The sequence below is a fragment of the Chiloscyllium plagiosum genome, chromosome 6 (assembly GCF_004010195.1).
Source record: "Chiloscyllium plagiosum isolate BGI_BamShark_2017 chromosome 6, ASM401019v2, whole genome shotgun sequence".
NCBI lineage: Eukaryota > Metazoa > Chordata > Chondrichthyes > Orectolobiformes > Hemiscylliidae > Chiloscyllium > Chiloscyllium plagiosum.
Window position 1 is genome coordinate 58084801 of NC_057715.1, and position 27076 is coordinate 58111876.

General features: G+C 39.2%; 1 long non-coding RNA gene across 1 annotated transcript in view; it reads right to left on the reverse strand.

The window, feature by feature from the left end:
- Positions 1-14785: 14785 nt before the first annotated feature.
- The window catches only part of LOC122551139, a 41986-nt gene continuing 29695 nt past the window's right edge, over positions 14786-27076 (reverse strand). Inside the window, exon 3 of the long non-coding RNA XR_006312031.1 lies at positions 14786-15330. This is a non-coding gene — a long non-coding RNA (uncharacterized LOC122551139). The remainder of the gene's footprint in view (positions 15331-27076) is intronic.

Sequence of the window (27076 nt, forward strand, 5' to 3'; positions counted from 1 at the left end):
GACACATGTTATTCAAAGATAAGATTTTCTTAAATTCAATATGAAGCTTTCAATAAATGTGAATGAAAGCATGTTGAAGAACAGAACAAAATCATTCACTTAGCTTAGATTTTATTTTGCGTTATTCACAGCAGTTAATAACTTTCTACAAAAATGATATTGACAAGGGCCATGTCAAATGTTGTATAATTTATTGAATGCTTTCTTTTAATCCCTAAGAAACAGCTACAGAGAGTTAGTTGTCTGGTTTTGGTACTCCTTCTTTGTGCTAAATTGTTCTGCCAGAACAGCCATTATTTTGCTGAGAAGGAAACCTATTGTGTCAGAATAGTTCAACAGATAACATGCAAAAACACTGCTCAGCCATTTCCATCATGTCAACAGAAAAAGGAAGAAAATGGGAAAATTTAGAATGTATTTAATGATCAGGCCATCAAAATCAAAATTAAAATGCTTCCCAACACATAGAAAAAGTATTGTCATCATTGTACGCTTAATAACACAGTTATCTCAGAAGAACATTTATGTGATCCTATCTAGTCTAAATGTTTATTTCCCGTAAACCATTATTCAAAACATAAATGCATCCATTGATAACTGCATGCATTATTCTGACGCTCCATTGGTGTAGATCATGCAAAGAAACAAATTAAAAAGGAATTATTTATAATTATACAGATGTAAGACAGCAGTTATGTTGCCACTTGCCTCAAAGTGGTTTAATTTCCTAATTGAGATGAGAGTATCAACATAAATTGTGCGTCAGATGGTGCACCAGGAGGCTGTCTCACGATGATTTAATTCACATCAACTACAATAACTGGTGAAAAGCTCATTATAAGACTATATCATAGATCACTATGGGAATGTTTAAAATTTCATATGGCATCTTTTTAGCAGTAGATTAAGCCTCCTGCTGTACTTTGGTAACATACGAAATGAGCTGCTTGGTCAGAGGACGATGTACTTTCAAACATGGGCCCAGCTCCTTTATTCCTCTCCTGTGATTACCTGAAGAAGTGTGTGGCTAATAACATAACAATTCAGCAGACATTACATTAGACAGCATTGATATTGGGCTAAGCTCAGTAACTGTAACAAAATTGCAATCTCAGATGATTTGTCAAATTCAAAGAACAAGTAACTCACTAGAATGTTTCAATAATGTGTCAGCTGGAGATCAATGGTATCTCTCCCAGCTTTGAGACAGAAGGTTGTGAGTTCAAAGTCACATTCCAGAGTCTTCACTAGATAATTTGCATCCACATGAAGGCTCATGATGACAATGTAATTGGTTAATTACTACCAGCACTTCTTGTTTTGGTTTTAGATTTCCAGCATCCAGAGTAGTTTGCATTGGTACTTTAGTGCAGTTTACAGAAGGACTATTATACTACTGTGTTAAGAGATGGACCCAGTTAATGAAGAAATTGGGGTGTTGTTTACATTATGTCAACACTTGATCAATAATAAAACAACTGACACAGATTCGAATTTTTGCCAAGACTCATAAACAATAAAGCACAATGTAGGGTTGAGTAATTTTTTTCAATAATTTTGATCTCATCCAGCAAGTGAGAAATCTGATTATATTTTATTCAGGTGTGGTCAATAAAATACCTGTGCGAGCACAACATTTGGTTCCCTCTGTCCCCATCTCACTCTCATCTTTGGTGACCTGTATTGTCCTTAACAGGCTTTACACGTAAATTGATCAGTGGGAAATCATGGGTGATTTACTTATAGTGGTTAATAGATGAAAAATACAATAAGTGATTTGATGAAGGGGGAACAAAAGCATTCAGTTCTGTGTAACAGCACTTCTGGATATGAAAAATAATCACAACATTTAGGAGAGCTCTGGCGGTGTGCTGGCAGTGCCCCGAACTCAGGATTAAGAAGCCTAGTTTTAAGTCCCACCTTTCGAAAGGGGTATAATGACATATTTAAATAGGTTGCTTTATAAAAAAAACCCAACATTTTGCTTTTATCTGTGTATTTTGTTTCATTAAATAGCAGACCAGTCATTTGGTTATAGGTCAAAAGCACAAATGTTAGAACTCTCTGATATTGCCCAAGCCAATGTGAGCTCAAGAAAGCAAATGTTAAATCACTTTGATTTCTCTGTTCCTACGTGCTCTATTCTTGTGCAGTATTCAGTTCAAAAGGAAAACACTGAGAGTGGGTAACTGGCATGTGTATAGATTGCATATAAATTTAAGCTCTGTAAATGAGTTTTGTGTTGTTAGTTTGAGCTTTATGCATTTTGTTGTATCTTGTACTTCGTTATCTAAATTGTAACACAACTCAATGTTTTGATTTAGTTTGGCTCTTGCCAGTGTGACCCTTATTTCTCTGTAGAACAAAAGAAGGCAGTAATCTTTTGAAAGTGACTTTACTTAATGTATTAAACAATTATTTTAACAAAAATATATTGATATATGTTAGAATTTTCCAAAATACCTAGCTGGAATTGGGCTGTTATTATCAATCAATAGGGGATGACACTATATATCCTCGAAACAGAAAACAAATTATTCTGGTGGTGGCTCATCACCTGGGTGGAGATTTGTGAAGGCGTGTCAACTAAATGGGCCAATCTATAATAAAAGGGATAGTGCCAAATTTGACTAACATCTCAAGAAACTAGTCAGTAAATAGTAGGAAATGATATCAGCAAGACCACTACTCTTAAAGAAATCAATCAAAAATTAGATGCACACCACCTAGCCAATCTGAGATTGATCATGTGGTGTCCACATATTGTATTGCAAGCCAATTAGAGTGCAGGATCTTTGATCTTGAATAGTGAATAGAGGTTAGCAAGGGTTAATAAGCCATAACTCTTCGCAGTCCAGAGCACTGAGAAGATAGAAGATGGAAGGAGAATTTTGTTCAATAAAGCATGGTGGCTCAGTGGTTAGTACTGCTGCCTCACAGCGCCAGGGTCTCAGGTTCAATTCCAGCCTTGGGTGACTATCTGTGTGGAGTTTGCACATTCTCCCCATGTCTGTGTGGGTTTACTCTGGGTGCTCTGGTTTCCTCCCACATTCCAAAGATGTGCAGGTCAGGTGAATTGGCCATGCTAAATTATCCATAGTTGCTAGGTGCATTAGTCAGAGGTGGCTGGGTCACTCTTCGGAGGATCGGTGTGGACTTGTTGGGCTGAAAGGCTTGTTTACCATAGGGAATCTAATCAAGCAAGAGATATGTACAATCAGTCAGAGGTCATGTACTAATAGTTCAATGTGAATTGACTTGCATCCACTGCTTTTATTAAGAATCATTCTTTTCTACTTACTATAATAAACTTAATAACTCCTGTGGAAGTTATGGAAGCTTAATATACCTGAATTAGTCTTGAATCTAATCAGGACTAGTAGACTTTTAGTTTGGCTCTCCAATAACTAATTTATACTTTCATTATAATTGACTTAAATCTTATAATTAAGGTAAAGTGAACCCCAAACTCTTACAGTGAAAACAAGTAATACATGTTTCAAGACAAATAAAACATGTTGAGCATCAAATAATTCATTAAAGAAAGCTAAGGGAAAAGTAATCAAGTTTATCAAAAATAGACTTGTTTTCAAATTGAGAATGACTCTTCACAATAAACAATGGAAACCTCTATTGCTAAATTATAGACATCAATTCAATTTCTCTAAATTTGGATTGAAGGTAGTTCAGAGAAAATTCACTCGGATGATGCCTGTTATACACAGATTATCTTATAAGCAAAAGCTAAACAGGTTGGGACTCCAGAACGAGAGGTGATCTCATCGAAACATATAGGATTCTTAGAGGACTTGACAGGGTAAATGGAAAGAGGATGCTTCCCCTCATGGGAGAATCTTGGACCAAAGGATATGGTTTCAGAGTAAAGGGTGCCAATTTAAGACTGAGATGAGGCAGAATTTTTTCTTTCAGGAAGTTAGGAGTCTTTGGAACTCCTTGCCACTGAGAGCTGTGGACGCTGAGTCCTTGTGTATAACTAAGGTAGATTCTTGATCAGTCAGAGAATCAAGGGTAACTCCTGTTCCTATTTCTTATAATCTACTGGTCTTATGATTAAAGTGCAGCATCAGTGATGTTAAACAATGTCAAATCACATGTAACTGGAACCTGAGACAGAATGTTCTGAGGATATCCTATAATAGTAAAGTCTGAGGGAGTGTTGCTGAACAAAGAGACCTTGTGCATAGATCCTTGAAAGTGGAGCCGCAGGTAGATAGGATAGTGAAGAAGGTGTTTGGTATGCTTTCCTTTATTGGTCAGAGTATTGAGTACAAGAGTTGGGAGGTCATGTTGCTGCTGTACAGGACATTGGTTAGGCCACTATTGGAATATTGCATGCAATTCTGGTCTCCTTTCTATCGGAAAGATGTTGTGAAACTTGAAAGGGTTCAGAAAAGATTTGCAGGGATGTTGCCAGGGTTGGAGGATTTGAGCTACAGGGAGAGATTGAATAGGCTGGGGCTGTTTTCCCTGGAGCATCGGAAGCTGAGGGGTGACCTTATAGAGGTTTATAAAATCATGAGGGGAATGGATTGGATAAATAGACAAAGTTTTTTTTCCCCACGGTGGGAGGTCCAGAACTAGAGAGTGAGAGGGGAAAGATGTAAAAGAGATCTAAGGGGCAACTTTTTCATGCAAAGGGTAATACCTGTATGGAATAAGCTGCCATTTAAAAGGCATCTGAATGGGTATATGAATAGGAAGGGTTTGGAGGGATATGGGCCAGGTATTGGCAGGTGGAACTAGATTGGGTGGGATATCTGGTCGGCATGAACGAGTTGGACCGTAGGGTCTGTTTCCATGCTGAAAATCTGTACGACTCTATGACTCTATGACTCTATTACAGTCCACTTGGTAAATACAGTCTGTTCTGAAAATCACACAATAGAAATAATAGGGCCTACGGGAAAAACAGGGTTAGGGGCAGATCACCAATAGTATCAGTAAAGATCAAAACAAAAGTAATAGTTAGCCTAACACAAACAATAGCACAGTCTAAGTAAATTTTTAAATCATCTTTTTTAAAAATTACATTAAGTTTAACATTGTAAGGGATTTCTGAGTTTGCTGAGTTACAGAACTGTATTAAGAAAGGGCTGAGGGTTATCTTCAGCATCATCATTCAGTGCGAGGTTACAACGAAAGAACATATTTAGTCCAGAAGTGGATGGCTGTGGTTCATTGTCCTCAGACTGTTTCTTGGGGGTTAGCTTAAAAAAGACATCTAGTTTTCGATGCTTTATCATCTTTTTTTTTCATGAATAAGCTGTTCATAGGGTGCCAGATATGACTTAATACCACAAACTGCGAGCCTGCTGCATTCTGCATTGTAGACATCGTCTTCTAAGAAGTGCAACTACTTCTCAACTTCCCTCAGGATAGAAGACAGAAGACAAGTGGGAAGTTCTCATGGTGCTGCATCCTGGACTTTATCTCAAGCTTCAATTTCCCCTGCAGCAACAAGTTGTTGCAGATCAGCTGTGGAGAGGTCTTCACAATGGGACTCAAGCAGCTCCTCGACATCCTCAGTCTCCACTTCTTCAAATCCAACTTGCTTTGCACGAGCAACACAATGTTATTTGATTGCTGGAAGCTTCTCTGGTGGTTCAACACCTTTAAAATCATGAAAAAAATTTGGGGGATGCTTCTGCCAAACTGCATGCAGGCAGTCCTTACTGACATCTCCCCAGGCCTCCACAATGATGTCAATAGCACTCTTAATGTCAAAACTCTTCCAAACGTGAAAAACACTGTCCTCATCCCCCATAGCTGCAATCAGCTTCCTAAGTTTGCACCTTAAATAATAAGCTTTAAAAGTTGCTATTGCACCCTGATCTGTGGGTTGAATGAGACAGGCTGTGTTCGGAGGTAGAAGTAGCACTGAGATGCTTTCAGAAAGCTCACCAATGGTGGGAGAGTGGCTTGGTGCATTGCCCAGAATGAGGAGAATCTTGAAATCCAATTTTTTTCTTTTGCAATAATTTTGAGAAACAAAATCCTAGAAAGCACCGACAATAAGGTCAGAAACAATTTACCCCATCTTTTGCTTGACCTGAAGTAAACACTTCGAGTCGACTTAAGGTAATCTTTCAAGGCTCATGGGTTGGTAGAGTGGCACACCAACACAAGCTTAATCTTTAAGTCTCCACTAGCATTGGCACCCAACAACACAGTCATACGATCCCTTTGCGACGTCAAAACCTGAAGCATGTCCTTCATTCTTAGAAAAGTAGGTTCTGGACGGCATTCACTTCCAGTATGAACCTGTCTCATCCAGGTAAAAGATTTGATCTAAAGTGTAGCCTTCTTCTTCAAACAATCTTTTTCACCATGGGAGGAAATGTCAGTGCACGTTTCTCGTCTGTACTGGCAGCTTCGCCACATAACCTTATGTTACAAAAAGCATAGTGGTTCTTAAATCCAGCAAACCAGGCACTACTAGTACCGAAGGCAGGCACATCTGCAGGATTTTCAGTTTCTTTGCCTTAGGTCCTCAAAAATTGATAAGGCTTTCTGTTTTATGGTGAGAAACGTGATCCCAGATCGCTTTTTCAATTGATCTTCTATCCATGCACTTAGAAGCTGCTCCATCTCCTCAAGTTCCTTTGTTTGTGATCTCACAGAGTCGTGTAATAGTCAATGGAGGTTCGTGTCTAAAAAAAACTGTTCCCCAATTCACCAATCGCACTATAGCCAAATCGCATTGATGAAACATGTGCTATAGGAGAACGACCTGAAATATAAATGGTCAATAAATGTTGATTAGTTTGTAACAGCATGGTTTCCAGCTCTCTTCAAAGCCATATGTTCAATTATAATATAGAATACACATTTATACTTATATATAAGACATAAACCAGTCAGGCAATTCAAGCAGAAATCTGAAATCAATGTAGGAAATGCAAAGCATAATCAGTTTCAGAAAGAGAAAGATCGTTGAACATATAACCTCCATCAGAACTATACAATTTAAACTGTCCATTTATACTGAAACTAGCATCAGACTGAGAAAGAAGACTATTAAGACGGGCAGAGATGAAATTTTGAAACACTTAATTGAAGTAAGCAATTGTATGAAATATAATATTAAAACTGAATGAAAATGAGGTCAACTTTGCTTTCAGCAGTGAATGAACTGCTCCAACCATTCATTAAACTTATACACAGACATTTTTCTAAGAGTTTGCAATGACAAGTGCTGTAATTAGAGTGCCATTTCAGCATTGACCCTCCAAAGGCATTTGGGATCTAAGCAAAAAGGGCAAGCCATGTCTATTTCTTGAATCAATCAGATTGCAAAATCAATAATGAGCCAGAGTGTCTTGTTTTGAAAGACGGATTTTAGAAGATGATTATGTTTCAGGATTGTCTCTTCAGTTTAAAGAAATATGGTCTAATGGAGAGTGACATTGATTTATTCTAAATTCTATCATACAAGCCTGGGTAGCTTGGTTGCCATGGAGACAGGGAGGGCCAAGTCAAGAGTTATTAAGAGCAAGGTGCAAAATGTTTGCAGCTGAAGAAAACGAAAGAGCAGCTGTGAATAACTGTGGGTGGACTTCATACAAACCCTACAGTGTGGAAGCAGGTCATTTGGCTCACTGAGATCATACAACTCCCCTAAAGAGTGTTCCACCCAGACCCACCCCTACCCCATCCTCGTAACTGTGCATTTCCCATGGCTAATCCACCTAGCTCGCACATCCCTGACTTCCCTCTGAATAGAGAGACAACAGGATAGACAGAACCTGAGAAAAAGTATTGAGTTACAAAAAAGGCGAGATAGGATGGGACTTTTTTCACTGGCTGGTGGAAGGTTAAGAGTTGCAACCTTATATTTGTTGATAAAATCATGAGGGGTATAGATCGTGTTGATGGCAGTCATCTTTTCCCTAACATGGGGGACTTTAAGACGAGAGGGAGCCTTTTTAAGGTGAGAGGGGAAAGATTTTAAAAAACAAAAAGTTAGTCTGGGCATGTTCAGGAGGGGACAGAATTGCTGGAGTGGGTTTCATTGCTGATATTCAGGCCAGACCTTTCTGGAAACTATAAGAAACATTTACCCAATATTATGACCAGAAAAACAGGGCAAAACAAACAAATTAGAGGCAGATAGTGACGTTGGACGGGTTCTTATAAAATTTACAACATTGTGGCAATTGAGCAGTGAGAAATAGAATAGAATACCACAAAACAGAATAGAATAGCAATTTATTGACCTGTCTATTTTTACAAAAACTACAGTGAAAGGTTTTATAAGTTGCTATACCACTTATGACAGAGGTCATAAATATTAAAAAAAAGAGTAAAAGTTCATCACAGTTCAATTAACAGTTCCTGGGTTTGGGGTACACTGGAAAACCGGGCCAAGACCGCTACACCACGCCATGACAAGACCTCCATGCCGGGACTAGACCTCCATGCTGGATCATTGGAAGACACTCTAAATCAAGGCAAGGTCTCCGCACCGGGACTAGACCTTCATGCCAAGCTACTGGAACACCCGAAAGCCACCGAAGACCTAAATACTGGAACAAGACCATCATGCCAGGTTGAGACCACTCCCCTCCTGGACAAGACTGCTACATAGGGAGACCACCATATAACTGTAACATGAGATTTTTGATTGCTTTAAAATTTAATGAGAGTTGCCTACAAGGTATTGCTTAGTTGATGCTTCTTAAAGTTTATTATTATAGTAAAAGACTTACAACTTGAAATCTTGTAATGTGATTTCATGAAGTCATTCACTGGGAAATCAAATGTCTTTTAAAAAATCTGAGGTCTCAATGGGGAATCATAATACTCTATACCAGGAAATGCCAATTAGTATATTTAACATTTAATGTGAAATCAGATATGGAATGCATTATAAAAAGTGGAAAACAAAGGTGTAATTAAGAAAGATATTGCTGCCTCACAGCACCAAGGTCGATTCCAGCCTCAGGCGACTGGCTGTGTGGAGTTTGCACATTCTCCTTGTGTCTGCGTGGGTTTCCTCCAGGTGCTCCGGTTTCCTCCCACAGTCCAAAGATTCGCAGGCCAGGTGAATTGGCCATGCTAAATTGCCCATAGTGTTAGGTACATTAGTCAGAGGGAAATGTATCTGGGTGGGTCACTCTTCGGAGGGTCGAGGTGGACTGGTTGGGCCAAAAGCCTGTTTCCACACTGTAGGGGATCGAATCTAATCTAATCTAAAATTGTTTAAATCTCCGAAATCAGTTAAAGCATAAGGAATGTGGTTCCACTCTTGTAAAAATTCATTTTCAAGGACAAGAAGTTGTTAACAGTAATTAGGACTTACTGCACTGTTAAAAAAAAAACTTACAATTTTTAGGTGAGTTTAATGTACATTTATCGTGCAGTGACTTCATGCTGTCCAACATATTTAAATGCTGGGTCTCTTGGTGAGATAGTGTATAGCTCCTGGAGGAGCAACAGGGCAACACTATCAGCAACATTCTGGTTTCTGCATTTAATTGTAGTCACTAGTAATTCATATCCAATTTACTGTGAAAAAAAACTGAGTATAAATTACCTGGCCATAATTTCTCCAGCAAAATTTGGTCCAATATTTTATTCATTATAGAACTCTTAGATTAGCATCATGTGAAGATGATCTTAATTGCTTCAAAATACTTCAATAATCACTTTATTATTATCAAACTACATTTTAAAAATTACAGTGATATTCAGAGTTTTTGTCACTGCTGAATTTGTCCTATTCATGTCAGGTTGAACAAGTTGATTAATAATGTGAGTCATTGCATTAAATGTTGCATTAGCAGTTTCTTTGTTTTCAAATAAAAGGTTTAAAACATGTTTATATTTAAAACATTTCTATCTAAAGTTTTAGGATAAAGGTCTGTTTCATTTCTTAATATCTTTGTGGCCCAATTAAAAATATAACACTGTTGACAATTCATTTGATTTGTTGTCAATTCTGAATTTTGGCCCTTAACATACATATCTTGAATATAGATAAATTGACTAAGATCGTCGCTGCTAAATTTGAATCTGACATGCGCTAGGATCTAGAGAGATAATAAAAGAGTATGAGTCCATGTTTGAACAAAATCCTTCATGGGTCAGGAGTTGGGTGAACATTTCAGAATTTTGAATGGAATATCCTTTAGGACATGTTGAGTTAAATATTACTGATCTTGGTAACATTATCACTGCTTGCTGTTTGCCTTTGCACACCTAGACATAATGACCTAGGTTTTCCGATTAAAAGATAGTTCTTGCAACTTGAAAGAAGCTCTATGGGACCTCCCAAAGGTCTTGATGCACCAATCACAAAGAAAACTGACCAGAAACTTTAAACCTCCAATGATCAATTACCCGGCATCTAAAGCATTCAGGAAAACTTTGCGTTTCTAAGTTAAGGTTGGAGACCTCCAAAAGTTCTAATTCAGGAAACTGACTAGCTACCCGGCAAAGCATAGAGGGATTAAAACCTGCTATAATGCCTGGGTATTGACTCTCCTAATTTCTCACCCTTAACAGCCCCAGCAGCAACCCATCCCCTCCCTAAACTTTGATTCCCATTTACTCCAGTTTTGCTACGGCAATTTGATGCCATACTCAGTTAAATATAGCCTTAATGTCCAGGGCAGTCACTTTCACCTCACCTCGGGAATTCAAATCTTCCATCCATGTTTGAACAAAATCCTTCGTGGGTCAGGAGTTGGGTGAACATTTCAGAACCTAAACTGGGTATTAGTGAGCACATTATTGCTAAGCAAATACTTCTCAATAGCACTGTTGATGTCAACTTCCATCATTTTACTGATGATTGAAAGTAGACTGATGGGACAGTAATTTTCTGCATTGGACTTTTCCTGCTTTTCATATACAGGTCATGGTCAATTTCCGACACTTTCAGGTAAATGCCAGTGTAACTCTACTGGAACAGCTTGGTAAGACACTCAACAAGTTCTGGAGTTTAGGTCTTCAGTACTATAGTCAGACTGCTGTCAGGGAGTTGTTGCAACATCCAGTCACTCCAGCTTGCTGTCATGTGGAGTGAATTGAATTGGCTGACAACTGGCATCTGTGATGCTGGGAATCTCTGGAGGAGGCTGAGATGGATCATCAACTCAGCACCTCTGGCTGAAGGTTGGTACAAAAATGTCAGCCTTATATTTTGCACTGGTGTGCTGGGCTCCCTCAACATTGAGGATGAGGATATTCATGGAGCCTCTTCCTCCACCAAATTTTTTGATGGTCGATCACCATTCATGACTGGATGCTGCAGGGCTGCAGAGCTTGGGTCTAATCTGCTGGTTGTTGGATCACTTAACTCAGTCTATTCAAATAGTTCTAGTTCATTGCTTTTCCAGTTTGATACCTCATGGTTAGGTACATCTGATGTGCTCCTGTCATGATGCTTGCATTCTTCTTTGAACTAGAGTGGTTTCCTGGCTTGATAGTAATGATAGAGTAGTGATATGCTGGGTCATGAGGTTGCAAATTACATTGGAGTTCAAGTCGTCTGCCACTAATGGCCTATTGCGTATCATAGAAACCCAGTTTTGAGTTGCTAGATCTATCAAATTCTATCCCATTTAGCATAATAATATTGCCACACAACAGGGTACAGGATATTCTCAATGTGAAGGTAGGAATTTGTCTCCACAAACACTCTCTAATGATCACCTTTACTGATACTGTCATAGACAGATGCACCTGTTACAGGCCGATTGGAGAGGTTGAGGTCAGGTGTGTTTTCCTTCTTTTTTGTTCCCTGGTCCCCTATCTACAGGCCTACCCAGCAGTTATCTCCTTTAGGACACAACCAGCTTTATCAGTAATGGCGCTAAAGAGCCACTCTTGGGAGTGTTCATTGTTGCCATGAGTATATTCTGCATTCGTATCACGCTCAGTGCTTGCTTCAAGTGATGATCAATATGGAGATATACTGATTCAGCAGCTTAGTAGGGGTAGTAAATAGGAATCAGCAGAATGCCATGAGACTCCATGTTGAAGACTTACTGGCTAACTCCCTCCTAAATGTATACCGCTAGGCCACCACCTTTGCTTGATCTATCCTGCTGATGGAATGGTAATGGTGTTGTTTGGGATATTGTGTGTAATGTATGTTCCAAAGAATATGATTATATCAGGCTGTTCATTGACTAGAGTCTGTGAGTCAGCTCTCACAATTTTGGCACTAGCACTGTCATGTTGATAAGGAGATTTTGCAGTGTTGACAAGGCTGAGTTTGCCTTTGTTATTTCGATGCCTTTGTTGATGCCAGATGATCCATCCATTTTCATTTCTTTTTGAGACATTTCAGCATTTCATACAACAGGAAAGCTTGTTAGAGCAGTTAAGAGCCAACTACATGTCGGCCAGACCAGGTAAGTACAACTGTTTTCTTTGCCCTAAAGGATATTCGTGAATTTGATAGATTTTTATGACAATCAACAAAAGTTTCATGCCCACCTTTTGACTATTAATTCTATACTTTTATTGAACTCAAATTCGACCATGTGCTGTGGTCAGGTTTGAACCAGAATCCTAAGGACATTTCCTGGATCTCCTGATTACAAGTCAAACAACAATACTACTATGCCACTGTCTCCACTGGATTAATGGCAATCTACACATTTCTGAACCTTAGCGTCAGGACTTAGACCAAGAAATGTAGAGTGCTGATGCAGGATAAAGATCAAGAGCAGCAACATAGCATTGTGGGTCTACCTCTTACTGTATGGACTACAGCGGTTCGAGACGGCAGCTCAGTGCCACCATAGCAAGGGCAACTAGGGATGCACAATAAATGTTGGATGAGCCAGAGATACTCAGATCCCAAAAATGAATACTTTTAAAAAACACATTTTTTTTTCTGGTTTCCAAAGTGTATTTGAGTGGACTAATCATTGCATATGTTTTGTTCTACGTGGGTGCTGGGGATGTAAGGTAACCATGACAGAACATTTAATTTTCCATCTGCTCACAGGTTTATGAAGCCAATGTAAAATATTTTGCATGATTAGATTATCAACAGTGTGAAAACAGGCCCTTCGGCACAACCAGTCCTCCGAAGAGTAACCTATCCAGACCCATTTCTGACTAATGCACCCAATACTACGGGCAATTTAGCTTGGCCAATTCACCTGACCTGCACATCTTTGGACTGTGGGAGGAAACTGGAGCATCTGGAGGAAACCCACGCAGAATGCACAAACTCCACACAGACAATTGCCCAAGGCTGGAATCAAACCTAGCACCCTGGTGCTGTGAGGCAGCAGTGCTAATCACTGAGCCAAAGTGCCACCCCTGATATCTATTAGTAGTTGAGAAGCAACCAACATCACCATGAGATCTTTTACATCCACCATCCAGTGTAATGTCTTATCCAAAATGCAACATTTCCAGCAGTACGGTACTGAATCACAGAATTATATAATCCCTACAGTGTGGAGGCAAGCCATTCAGCCCATCAAGTTCACACCAACCCTCTGAAGAGCATCCCACCCAGACACAACCCCCTACTCTATCCCTGTAACCCTGCATATCCCATGGCCAATCCACCTAACCTACACATCTTTAGAGTGAATTTTCTGAGTTTGTAGTTCAAATCCAGTCCAGACTGATGAAATAAAAGCCTTATCTCAGCCTACACACCACAGATTTAGACAGCTTTGATCTAGACACCACTGCATTTTAGATGGGAGAAAAATAACAAAGTAGTCCTACAGAGAAAGGCTGTTTTATTTGTGACCTTATACTGCTGGTAGTATCCCCACATCTGAGCAATCTGTCCTGCAAAATGAGAGAATAGGAAAAATAACAAATTCACCATAGAAATATATTGTTGCTTTCTTCCTTGAATGTAAAACTGTGTTTATCAAGATCTGGAGATGCCGGTGTTGGACTGGGGTGTACAAAGTTAAAAATTACATAACACCAGATTATAGACCAACAGGTTTAATTGGAAGCACACTAGCTTTCAGAACTGTGTTTATCAAGATTATTATTAAAAAACTAGTATGCAAGTGGATAATGTAAACAGCTGTTACAATTTAAAATTTAAGTTTTCTACAAAGACTATCAATCGTGGTGGAATATCACAGTTCCATTTGGCATGCTGTGGAGAAAAGCCATCTGTTGCTACTGATCTTAATTAAAATGTTGGCATCTGTGGTTGTCAAGCAGAATGGGACAGAAAGGCAGTGTGGCTTCATGAAGATATAAAGAATAGGGGTTTTGACCCTGAGACATTTGTGGAGCTACATCCCAGTGTGGGTTTAACTTTCATTAGGCATAGCTAATATGTACAAATCAGTGCAAATAAATCAGGAGCGACACTCAATTCCACCCTTGGGCAATGGTCTGGGTGGAGTTTGCACATTCTCCCATGTACGCATGGGTTTCCTCTGGTGCTCCAGTTTCCTCCCACAATCCAAAGATGTGCAGGTTAAGTGGAATGTCCATGCTAAATTAGAGTGGTGCTGGAAAAGCACAGCAGGTCAGGCAACATTTGAGGAGCAGGAAAATCGATATTCCGGGCAAAAGCCCTTCATCAGGAATGCTGATGAAGGGCTTTTGCCCGAAACGTCGATTTTCCTTTTCCAGGAATGTTGCCTGACCTGCTGTGCTTTTCCAGCACCACTCTAATCTAGACTCTGATTTCTGGGCATCTGCAGTCCTCACTTTTTTCTGGCCATGCTAAATTGCCCATTGTTTCAGGTTAGGTGGATTAGCCATGGAAAATGCAGGTTACAGGGATAAGGTGTGGAGGTTGATCTAGGTGGGTTGCTGTTCAGAAGGTCTGTATGGATTTGATGGGCTGAATGGACTAATTCCATACTGTAGGGATTCTATAATTCTAGGTGCAGCCAACTTTAGTTGTGAGCATCAGAAAGATTATTAGGATTGTGATCCTAAGCATTTTTGTTTTACAGTTTTGCATCAGTATTTTTATGAGGTCCAAGTTGCTCTGTAATTTATAAAAGGGGTTACAAATTGTGGTTTTATGTGACTATTCTATAATTCTATAATAGTCTTGGTGATCAGGTTACTATGCAAAGAATCAGTGTCAAGTTGAAGAATAATACTTGCCATTCTGAATTTGATATTAAGTCAGCCTATAAATCTGACAACATGCTAAACACTTTCTTGATTATGGTAACAGATCAGACGGACACCTCTTCATTCCTTCTTCCTCTGTCTCACACCCCAGATGAAAGGGCGCTGCACAGAGTTCTCCGTGAAAAGGTAGATTTTATTCATAATATCCTGTCGCTCCTCTCAGTGCTATCTTTAAACTTCAGGCACACTGTTATCAACTTCTGTTGTTTCCTGTTGGTGATAACATAAATATTCTGTTCATTAAAAGGAATAGAATGTCAGTCACAACAGATGAAATGCAAAAAAGAACAGAAAGTATAAAAGTATAGAATGATAACAATGCATTGTTCAGTTTAAGGTCTACACTGTACAAAATGTGTTTGCTGCAGTTTTCTACATTGTAATGGGCTATTTCTTAAAATATATTTTTGTTCATGGTGAGTTGCTTTTTGAATTATTTATTGTTGATGGTTTTATGTGAAATAGGTTTTGCTTCTAGCAGAATTATTTTATCGGCATTACCTATAATAAACCTTGTAACATAAGAAATTAGGTGTGGATATCGTGGTATTGAAGAATCCAATAGTGAGCTCTATCAGCTACAAATATGTACAGACATTCCATTTCTCAGATATATCAGCATCAAAGTTAACATTAAACAATTTGATTACAATTGAGGGTTATGCTTCGAGTAGTAAGTGATTGAGTTAAGGTGGAGTATGCAATCTATATATCCTTAGGTCATACACCACGGTGATACGATAAGCATGTCTCTTACAGGTATATTGACACACTGTTTCTTAGAGCCAATATACTTTTAAACTGACCATGAGACAAACACAACATTATATAGTCATGATTTGGAGATGCTGGTGTTGGACTGGGCTGTACAATGTTAAAAATCACATGACACCAGGTTATAGTCCAACAGGTTTAATTGGAAGCACTAGCTTTCGGAGTGCTGCTCCTTCTTCAGATGATTGTGGTGTACACAACCACATGATGAAGGAGCAGTGCTCTAAAAACTAGTGCTTCCAATTAAACCTGTTGGGCTATAACCTGGTGTCGTGTGATTTTTAACATTTTTTAGGTACTACAATTAAGTAGCTTATTTATAAATTGCTGAGAATATGCTTTGCAAACTTTATGTCGTAGGCACTTATGTGTGCATATAGTTTGTTCTTGTGAAACTAAAAGATAGTTTTAAAAATAATATCTGCGCATTGCACAGTCATCCTGATTTTGAAAGATGCTTGGATAAGTATGGGTTCACTATAATTACTGAACCATTTGACTTGAATAATGAACATAGTTTACATTCCATTCATGGTCAATAGAAAAAATTAGGATGACCTGCTGAACCATTTAAGTAATCCAAAGAGCAATATTCTAAATTACATTGTTATGAAAGGAACAGATTTATAAATAATTTAATAGTTTTGATCTCAGTATACTCTACGCTGGCTATAAGTTGGCACTAATACAGCACATTCCTGATGATGGGCTTATGCCCAAAATGGTGACTCTCCAGCTCCTCAGATGCTGCCTGACCTGCTGTGATTTTTCAGTGCCACCTTTTTTGACCATTGCAGCAAGTATATAAAGTAATAAAATTTTATAATGCCATACCTTGAGGTCCAGCTTCCAAACTGATATAAGAACAACCATATTAGAGGATAGCATCTTTTAAAGTAATACTTCATTGTTACATTTCAGAAAATGCAGTTTCAAAATACTTCTACTCAGTCAGCAGGAGTAACATTTCATCAGCACTCACAAATAGTGGATTCTGTTTACTTAATCTCCTGTAGGTTTATTTATAACTAAAACTAATGCAATGGAATCTCTACATATATCCTTGGCCTAGGGTACTGCATTGCAGTGTGACCATGAGCTCTGATCACATGATGACATCCTGGCCCTTGGTTTATCTCCATATTGAGCTCTGCAACAATAATATAACAACCCATTCCCTTTCTAAAGGTACGTTTTGTACTCTAAATGTGAAAGTATATAAATCTTGGGTTAAACAAATTAGTTACACAGAATAAAATTATAAAATTTACTAATATCATGCTAATAGATGTTACGTTTAAGAGAACGTAAGTCTAAGAATTCATTTATTGTTACATTGGTTTGTCAACTCTTCCAGATTCTGTAATGGAGTAACCTTCTGGAAATGTGAATTTCACCATTGGCTGCTCTTAACTCACAAGTGTGTCCTCAGCATATTGACTGTTGGCCATCACACTGACATTGTTCGGTTGTGCTCATTCATGTCCACTGTGCATAACTGACATATTGTATATTTCCCTTAGCTAGTTTTTGTTCCTCCTCAACATTGCTCCATTGAGTTTGTGACTTTGTACAGCCTAAGCTGACGACACATCAATATCACTGCAGGAAACCAGGTTCCTATTGCAGCATGTATGACTTGGACATTTTATCTTATGTGTAACCAAAGTAATTTCACACCCGAATGCCAGTCAGACAGAGTCTTCATTCTCTATTGTTTCTCAAGTAGAATGTCCTGCAACTTGGATAGATGGCAGCTTGTCAATTTCATTTTCACTTTCCTTCTGAACATGATTGCTGCTGGTAATGATTACTCCTTAACCAGAGAAATGCTACTCAGTGGTGTAATGTGGCAATATGAAAATCTTGTTTTGTTGTGATACACTTTGAGATGAGTGACTTAACAGTGTGAACCATTAATGCATCTAGATTGTTTGATTTAGAATAATGTAGTGAGGATACCAGAAGGTTCACATTCCAGTTGGAACAAATGTTCCTGAAAGGTCTGTTCATATATAGCAACACCTTGTCAGAAATAATTTCTGCAGGTGCAACAGACAAACTGAATAACGCATATTGGAAGATAAGAACAAGAGTCAGTCATTCAGCCTGCCAAGCCTGATCTGTCATTTCATACATTTGTGGCTTTTCCAACATTTCAATGCCTGTTATCCATAGAATCCCCTTAACTCTTTATGCCATGGATAATCAAGAATTTATTGATCGCTACTTTAAATAGGATCAGAGACCGAACTTCCAAAGTCCCCTAGGTTCAAGCGTTCCAAAGAGTCAACACTTACTGAGTAATAAAAAAATTCTCCTTATCTTGGTGTCCCTTATTTTTAAATTGTGTCCCTTGATTTTGCACTCCTCAACCAGAAGAAGCATCCTACTTGCATTTACCCTTTAAATATCTGTCGTTTTCAATGAAATCAATTCTCATTTTACAAAGTTCTACAGAATACAGGCCCAGGTTGCCCAATCTCTCTTCATAGGACTCTCCCGCTGTCACAGGAACAAGTCTGGTGAATGCTTGTTTCATTCCCTCTGTGGCACTAATATCTTTCCTGAGATATGGAGATCAAAACTGCATACAATCGTCCAGGTGGGATCTAACTAAGCTCCTGTACAATCAAACCAAGACTTCACTACTCCTGTACTCAGATTCTACTGCAATAAAGGCTAACTTTCCATGAGCCTTTCTAACAGCCTGCTGCATCTGCATGTTAGTGTTGAGTGATTTATTGCTGAAAAACATCTAGGCCCCTTTGTACATCTACACTTTCCAATCTCTCATTATTTAAGACATATTCTGCATCTTTGATTTTCCTACCAACGTATATAATATTATAGTTTTCCACATTATATTCAATCAATCATGTTCATTAAGCCTGTCTAAATCCTCTCCATCTTACATCTTCCCCACAACACATATTCCCACTTAGTTTTGGGTATAATCTACATATTTGGAAATATTAATTTTCGTCACCACCTCTAAATCAATGGCCAAACAAAGTACCCCACTGGCCATAGCCCTGCTAATATGAGAATGATCGATTTATTCCTACTATCTGCTTTATGCTGTTAGTCAATCATTAATCCATGCAGGTACATTACCTTCTATCTCATGTGCTGTATTTTTCACTAACTAGACTCCTGCAGGGGAATTTATCAAAAGGCTTCTGAAAATCTAAGCATTTACATACATTCTTTATCAATTTTGTTAATAACATCTTCAAAAAACTCAAAAGCACTGATCAAGCACAATTTCCCACTCACAAGTCCATGACAATGCCCAAACAGACATTATCACCCAGGTGTCTATTTATACCATCCTTCATAACAGATCTTACAACATATGTAACAGAGCCATAGTTCCCTGGTTCTTTCTCACTTGCTTTTCAAAACCGGCATGATAGGTGTCAGAGAGCCAGAGGGCATCAGCACTATGCACCCTGTTCCCATGCCCCTTGCCAATACATTTAAAGAGAAATTAAAAAGGTGACATTGCAAAAAAAAAGCACTGCTGAGAAATAATTTGCAAGACTCTGTTGAGGATTCTATCGCAGCAAATTATTCATGGGTATAGTCTGCTGCTGACCTCTCCGTTACCTGATTGGTTTGTGACTTGGCCTCTTATCAGTGTTCCAGCCAGAGGGACCCGCATTGCTTCCAAAAGATTCTGCCTGTGAATCTAATTTAATTGGCAGAAGAACCAAAGGCCAAATGAGGAGATTCATTTGTTACTCAGTAAGTGATGTGCTGGACTGCACTGCCTGAAAAGATATGGTGAAAGCAAATTCAATAGCAACTTTCAAAATAAATTGATCACATGCTTGAAAAGGAAAAGTGCTTTTGGGAAGGAGCAATAAGAGTTGTATTCATTGACGAACTCGTTCAAAAAACAACATTGGCACTCAGCCAAATTTCTCTGTCTGTTTCATTTGCATTTGTTCTCACAGTTTGTAACTAGCTTTTCGTAACATGGTTAAGCAAGTATCAAAAACAGCCACTTTATGTGATACAAAATGCTCTTGTACTTCCTTCTGTTCACAATGCATAATAAAATTATTGTGAAAAATAACATTTTAAATAGCAGCAACAAATTAGCTCTTCTGCTGATTGATGATGAAATGTCTGGCTAATGTTTCTAAAAATTAAATAATAAAGCTTCTGATAATATAAGAAATTGTTTAATGACCTAAAATGTGATCTATGTTGTGGCAGTTTATAGAAAGGGCTAAGTTGACAGCTGCAGAGCTTAAAGTAGACTTATACTTTAACCTTAATAAAGTGGCCGAATGACTTTGAATTTCTGATTTTTTCAATTCTTTTTTGCCCATAATTAGGACTGTTTTCCTGTTCTCTTCCATTTTGTTACTTTAAACATCAGGATACAGGCATCAGTTGTAGCAACTAATGAACTCATGTTACACGATCCAAGATGGATACTCTATGGAACATATTTCACTGTTCTAATGTGATTATATATTATTTATTATTAAATTAGTAATTCATTTTAAGAACTTGGGTACATAAACCAGAGGGACTACAGCAATCAGTGGTTTCATCAATACTCCTATAACAATTCTACTTTTTGCCTCTACGTTCCACACATGCTCACTCCACTGCATCACAATGCATCAAAAGGTATATTAATATAGAGCCAGGGAGACAAGCACAGTTCATCTATGTATATTTTATAATTTATTCGGGGAATGTAAGACATAGTTAGCTAAGCTAGCGTTTATTGTTCATCCCTAATTACCCTTGAGAAAATAGTGGTACGCTGCCGTCATGAACCACTGCAATCCATTTGGTGTACAAATACCCACAATACCGTTTGGGAAGGAGTTCTAGGAATTTAACCCAGTGACTGAAGTTACAGTTACATATTTCCAAATCAGGATGATGAGCAGTTTGGAGGAAAACTTGCGGTTGGTGGTGTTCCTATTTATCTGCTGCTTTGTCCTTCGAGATGATAGTGATTGTGAGTTTGGACAAGGAACACTAGTGAATTTCTTCAGTGCATCTTGCAGACGTTACACACTGCTGCTACTGAATCTTATTTCTAGAGGCAATGGATGTTCATGTGTGTGATACCAATTACATGGGTTTCTTTGTCCAGAATGGTGCCGTGCTTCTTGAGTTGAGCTGCACTCAGGTGGGGAGTATTTCAGCATACTCCTAACTTGTACCTTATTAGTGGCAGACAGTGCTTGGGGAGTTACTCACTGTAAGCTCACAAGTAAGTGTTTGACCTGCTCTGGTAGCCTTGGCACTGAAATGGTTAGTCCAGAGGTAGTCAGGTGACTGAGAGTGAGTCAGGCCAAGTCTGGGAGCAATTGGATATTTAGGGGTCAGTGAGGTGATCGGGTCGGGTGTGGGAGGATATCTTGTGTTCAGTTAGTGGGGACTGGGATTAATTTGTCTGGTCAGGGATATAGCCAGTTGGTCACTGCATTAGTCAGGTAGTTGTGAACTAGTTAGTTTGGGGTAGAGGTTAGGGATATAGTCATGTTGGTTTAGGTCAGGGGTTAGTTAGGTGGTTAAGCAGGTAGTCAGAACTCAGTTCTGAAGAAGGGTCACTGGACCCTGAAGCATTGACTCTGCTTTCTCTTCACAGATGCTGAGTATCTTGGATAAGTAGATTAGATTAGATTACTTACAGTGTGGAAACAGGCCCTTCGGCCCAACAAGTACACACCGCCCCGGCAAAGCGCAACCCATCCATACCCCTACATTTACCCCTTACCTAACACTACGGGCAATTTAGCACGGCCAATTCACCTGACCTGCACATCTTTGGACTGTGGGAGGAAACCGGAGCACCCGGAGGAAACCCACGCCGGGTCTCTGGCGCTGTGAGGCAGCAGTGCTAACCACTGTGCCACCGTGCCACCCACTAAGCAATTTTCTTCAATGCAAGATAGGTAAGGCAGATTAACTTAGGGTACGATTGGGAACATGGAACTGGAATGTCATAGCTTTAACAGAAACGTAGCTCAGGGATGGACAACATGGCAGCTTAATGTTCTACAGTATAGATGCTCAAGGAAGAATAGAAAGGGAGGCAAGAGAGGAGGAGCAATGGCATTTTTGGTTAGAGAATGACATTACAACTATACTTAAGGAGGATATTCCTAGGAGATCGTCGAGTGAAATTATATAGACTGAGAAATAGGAAAGGGATGATCACCTTGTTGGGACTGCATCATAGGGTCCTCAATAGGCAATGGGAAATTGATAGGCAAATGTGTAAGAAGACCTCTGATATTTCAAAGAAAATTGGTATGAAGTAGTAGGGAATTTTAACTTACAAACTTAGACTAGGACTATCATACTGTTAAGTGCTTGGATGGAGAGGAACTTATTAAGTGTGTACAAGAAAACTTTCTTATTCAATATGTGCATGTATCTACTAAAAAAGGAGTAAAACTTGATCTTCTGTTGGGAAATAAGGCAGGACAAGTTACAGAGGTCTCAGTGAGAGAACACTTTGGGGCAACTGATCATAATTCTATTTGTTTCAAAGTAGTTATAGAAAGGGAGAGAATTGATCAAAAAGTTAAAGGCCTTATAAGGCCAAATTTGACAGTATTAGACAGGAAATTTCCAAGTTGATGGGGCCAGGTAAAGGGACAGTTAGTAAGTCGGAGGCCTTCAAATATAAGGTAATGAGAGTTCAGAGTCAGCATGTTCCTGTTAGTGCAAGGGGCAAGGCCGCTATGTCCAGGGAATGCTGGATGACTAGAGAAATTGAGGCTCTGGTCAAGAAAATTAAGGAGGCATATATCAGGTGGGGATTGAGTGAATCCCTAGAGGAGTATAAGGGCAGTAGGAGTATACTTAAGAGGGAAATCAGGAAGACAGAAAGGGGACATGAGATAGCTTTGGCAAATAGGGTTAAAGAGAATCAAGAGAGATTCTATAAATACATTAGAACAGAAGAGTAACTAGAGAGAGAATAGGGCCCCTTAAAAATCAACATGGCCGTCTACCTATGGAACCACAGGAGATGGGTGAGATATTAAACAAATATTTTGCACCAATATTTACTGTGGAGAAGGATATGAAAACTAGGGTACTTGGAGAAATAAATAGTGATGTCTTGAAAAGAATTCATATTACAGAAGAGGAGGTGCTAAAGGTCTTAAAACATATAAAGGTAGATAAATCCTCAGGACCTGATCAGATGTTTTGCAGAACTTTGTGCGAAGCTGAGAGAAGTGATTGCTGGGCTCCTTGCTGAGATACTTGTATCATCGATAGCCACAGGTGACGTGCCAGAAGACTTGAGATTGGCTAATGTGGTGCCACTATTTAAAAAAGGCTGTAAGGAAAAGACAGGGAACTATAGACTGGTGAGCTATATGTCAGTGGTGGGTGAGTTGTTGGAGGGGATTCTGAGGGACAGGATTTATATCTATTTAGAAAGGCAAGGACTGATTAGGGATAGTCAACATGACTTGGTGCATGGGAAATCATGTCTCACTAACTTATTTGGGTTTTTTGAAGAGTTGATAAAGAAGATTGATAAAAGCAGAGTGGTCAATGTTACCTATGTGGACTTCAGCAAACAACCTTAATCCAACAACCATCTGATGAAAGAGCAGCACTCTGAAAGCTAGTGCTTTCAAATAAACCTGATGGACTGTAACCTGGTGTTGTGTGATTTTTGACTTCAGCAAAGCATTTGACAAGGTTCCGCATTGTAGACTGTTTAGTAAGGAAGGTCACAAGGGATCCAGGGGGAGCTAGCCAATTGGATACAAAACTGGCTTGAAAATATGAGATAGAGGGTACTGGTAGAGGGTTGCTTTTCAGACTGGAGGCCTATGACCAGCAGTGTGCCACAAAGATCAGTGCTGGGTCCACTGCTTTTTGTCATTTATGTAAATGACTTGGATATGAATATAAGATGTATGGTTAGCAAGTTTGCAGAGGGCACAAAAATAGCTGGTGTAGTGGACAGCGAAGAAGATTACTAAAATTACAAGGGGACCCTAATCAGATGGGCAAATGGGTCAAGGAGTAGCAGATAGAGTTTAATGGAATAGATTTCTATTTTAGATTTTTAGTTTAATTTATATAAATGTGACGTGTTGCATTTTGTTAAGGCATTTACAGTTAATGTTAGTGTCTTGGGGAGTGGTCAATGACGGGGTAGTCAGATGGTTGAGGATATAATTGGACTTGGTATGTTGGGTGGTTTACTCTGGTCTGGAAAGTAGCTGGGTGATTGGGGCTGGTTGAATCCGGTCCAGTGGGTAGTCGGGTCTGGTCCGGGGTCATGCTGTGGATCAGGGGTAGGCATGTGGTTGGGGGCTAGGAATGTGAAAGGGGGTTGGTCAAGTCTTCAGGGGGTAGTTAGGCTGTTGGAGATAGTCATGTGATCAGGGGTTGGTTGGGTTTGGGGATCAGAAGGATAGTCAGGTCACTGGAGGGAGAGGGGGTAGTTGCTAGAGGGTGAATGGGGAGGGACCAATTCTGGTGTTCTGCTGAATTACCATGTATAATCACAGAGGTAGCTCAGGTATTAAACTGTATAACTTTTCCATGGTAAGTATGCAGCAAGTCCTATGGATCTGACCCAAGACTCTGCCCTGAGTTCAGGGTTGGAGGCATTTGTAGAAGGTTTTGAACAGCAAGGAATCAGCCCATCGGAAGGTTAGATTTCTTGGAAAATTTGTACATATGTCTTTTTATCATGAATTATGCAGGATCCTGACACTCATATCCATTCTATAGTCCCAACTCCAATGATCCAGAGACTGGAATATTTGAACCTATGTGGCTAACTGTGAAGATGATTGTATTTGTCAATGGTAGGGTATGGGAAAGTTCATAGATCGAGTATCATATGGCATTTTAAGCAGGGAAATGAGAGGTGGCTCATCTTAGCAAGAATGAAGAGCACACTCACAAAGAAAAATTTAAAAGAAGTAGAAGGCAAGAAATTTACCTATATGCCTTGTAGGATTGAGCAGAAATAACTAATGAAGCTACAAAATGCATCCAGGTTCATAAATTTATAAATATGGCTGTAATGTGGAAGGAATGTGGAATTAATTCTAAATGCTTACCAGTCATTGTTTGGGCTACAGCTAAGAGATGTGTTAAGCTTGGAAAGTTTTATTTTATGAAAGAAGTCATGACCATAGAAAAGAATGTTGTCTTGTAGTTGGGTTTGGCAGAGATACTGGATCAAATGGAGCTCGGTAGGTGGTTATATGTTAATTAAGAGATAATTGCATGAGAGTTGGCTGTAAATAAGAAATGAGTGAGTTTGAATTTTGTAATGTATGAGTTAGAATAAAAACTCTGACTAGAAAAGTATATGCCTTGCTTCTTTTAACCTCTTTACCCACTTTTCACCCTTTTAACCTCTGGTGAAGAGTCAAGTATGGTACCAAGGATAAGAAAGAACTGCAAAAGATAGAATAGGGAGGATGAAATCAAACTCACTTTCATTCTGAGAATCAGCCAGTATCAGATTGAAATAGTTTCCTCCAAATTCCAATAATGATTTTGCATTCATAAGACAATAAGAAATAGGCACAGGAGCAATTCAGCCCCTTGAGCCTGGTCTGCTATACATTAGGATCCCTGGTGTGGAGGTGCCGCTGTTGGACTGAGGTGGACAAAATCAGAAGTCACACATTACCAAGTTATAGTCTAACAAATTTATTTGAAATCACAAGCTTTTTGTCAGGTGAAGGGGCAGTGCTCTGAAAGCTTATGATTTTAGATAAACCTGTTGGACTATAACTTGGTGTCTTGTGACTTCTGACTTTATTCAATAGGATCATGACTGATCCATTTTCCAGTATTTTCCCCCTAACCCTTGATTCCCCGACTGATCAAGAATTCCTGCTGAGTATCAAGTTGAGCTTTCACCGGTTTCATATTGATTTAAATTTACTTTCTATTGACTTCAACGAGCAGTAAAATCTGACAACACATAGTTTGATGGGGTCTTAGTACAGATATCAATTGTTTCTGGGGTCTTGAGTCTGCACCACATCAGCAATGCACATATGGTGCAATTATGATATGGAAATAAGCTATTTGGTTGTAATCATTCATTCATTCCCTGATTCACAATGGTTAACAAGGGAAAGTGGCATAATACAGGCAATTTTTACTCAATTTAAAGGGCAGGCAACAATCATTGTCAAGGCTGCTCCCTAAGGAATGGAAGAAGGACCAGAGCAGGAGGCAGTGAGAAGGCTCACTGGGTGGACATGGCGGGAGATGGCACTGGAGATCTGACATACGACATTTCCCTTACTTTATTTGTCCTGGAATGTGTTCCGGCTTGCCTACAAATCGATTTACCAACAGACTCCAGAACAAACCCATTCGCAACCTAAGATGTCAGAACTTCCAGAGGAGGTGGTCAATGCAGTTTCAGTTACAATGTTTAAAAGACATTTAGATAAGTTGATGAATAAGAAACTCTTAGAGAAATATGGGTAAAGCGCAAGCAGGTGTCTCTAGTTTAGCTTGGGATTATGGTTGCCATAGACTTGTTGGAGCGACGAGTCTGTTTCCACCTATATGCCTTGTAGGATTGAGCAAAAATCCCCATCATCTAAAATACTGGAGCAAAACCCTGCACTTTTCAAAAACTTTTAAAAATAAAGGGGCAGCTGAGCTGAGCTCTGGAAAAAATACACCAACATAAAGATGGCTGCCTGGAACCATTGTTCAGTCTGGAATTCCAATCTTCTATTTGAACAGAACAATCAAGCAAACCTAACGCTCTAGACTGAAGCTACCTTTTATACCTCGAGCTACCCAACACAGACAATATGGAACCTATACAGATACCAGATATTCAACTTCAATCAGCATTCATTCACAGAGATATCGGGCATTCAACTTCAAACAAATCCATTTACACATGCTCTTAACAATCGGAAGCCAGCTGACTTCAAAGAGAGCACCAGTAACACAATGGCAAGCGCAGATTTGGTGTGAAGATAAGAGGCCCACAATTAGTGTAATTGCAGCCCTGATCTCACCGGAACAAGCTATCCCACAGCTATCTCCAGAAGAGAGATCCCAAAGAGCTATCTCCCCGAGAGCTACTCCCCCAGCAGCGAATTCCAGTGGCTATTTCCAAGAGCTATCTCCGGAAAGGGGATTCCGACAACAATGCCAAAACCTACAGACA